The following is a 1481-nucleotide window of genomic DNA, read 5'->3' as shown; positions in this document are numbered from 1 at the left end:
ATATGAATACATACATGATTATATATTATTGCTTAATAATGTAATATAATATAATATAATATAATACTGCACATGGTGTATAGTACAGTCTATGATAATAAGTTACGTTAAGCATTTATAAGCATTAAGTAAATGTTAATAAATGGTTTATAACATATTAAAATGCAGCTGTACAGTTCACATTTAATATTACTACACCTGTCATTATCTGTTTACACAGCAGCCTCCATTTGACAAATACATTAATACATATTTTTATCTGCTTGCATCTTTTATAAATCATTTATGATGACGTTTATATAACTCACTATATCAAAATGCTAAATAAGGAGACAAAAGTGTTACCTTTTTGTTTATTATTGTTTTTTAATTGTACTTCTTTATTTTTTTAATGTTTCAAAATGTATCTGTTCTTACTTCTCTTCCTTTCTGCTGCTGCATCTTATCTTTTATCTTCATTTACTATATATTATTATTATTAACTTCTTAGATCCTAATTTTACCTAAAGCTACTCTATAATATCTGTTTAATATCTATATCTGTGCAACATCTGTGTAATATCTCTGTATCTGCTTCTTTTATCATTTCATTCAAACGACTGTTGCTGAATGAACATTCAACCTTTCATCCAGGGCCCTGTTTCTTATGGCTGCAACCTTTAAAATAGAAATACTCTACATGTTTGTGCATCTTTTTATACACCTTTCCCCATAATTCAGTCTGACATATTTGGTATATTTGGAAACTTTGGGATCCTCCATGCAGTTAAAAATAAAGTCCTGTGGATTTGAAGAAAAAGTCATTTGTAAGGATGGACTCGGGCAGCGTTGATCCTCGTACAATAAAGAACGAAATGTGTGTGTTTTTTCTCTCATTGCAAAGCTTTTGTTATGTAAATAATTTTAAATATCATCTTACAGCCTTCAGCCCTCCACCTCCGCCAGGATCAGGTGAGTCATATCGAGTCCTCAGTGGTGTTACATGAGGCCAGCATGGCTGCCTCACCTTATTATCCTCCTACAACGTTTTCATCAATCAATACTGAGTAGCTGACATTTGTCATATTATTGGGATTTGCCGGTTTCAAATGCAGACGTTTTGCAGCCAAGCTTTAAATAGCCTGTTGACCGCAGAATATTTGGTTGAGTGTGTGACAGAGAGAGTGAGGTGCTGCCAAGAAGTGTGTGTGTGTGTGTGTGTGTGAAAGAGAGCGTGTTTATGTGTGTGTTGGAGAGGAGTGGAGGGTGACTGGGGAGGGCATTAGTGAATGGCTGTGCTATTGCATCCTCCCAGGAGACCTCTAAAACACACACACAAAGTCCCGTCTACACACACACACACACACACACACACACACAGAGTACCTTCGCAGCTCACTAAACCCGCCTCCTTCATCCCCAGAAAACTCCCATCTCGCTGCCATACCTCGATATCCTCGCACCGCCCCTCCGCTAAAGGCAGCGCTCTCTCTCTGCTCTGC

This window comes from Trachinotus anak, unplaced genomic scaffold (genome assembly GCF_046630095.1).
Source record: "Trachinotus anak isolate AG129_WGS33_773 ecotype Australia unplaced genomic scaffold, CSIRO_AGI_Tana_v1 ptg000013l, whole genome shotgun sequence".
NCBI lineage: Eukaryota > Metazoa > Chordata > Actinopteri > Carangiformes > Carangidae > Trachinotus > Trachinotus anak.
Note: the sequence above shows the minus strand (reverse complement) of the source record.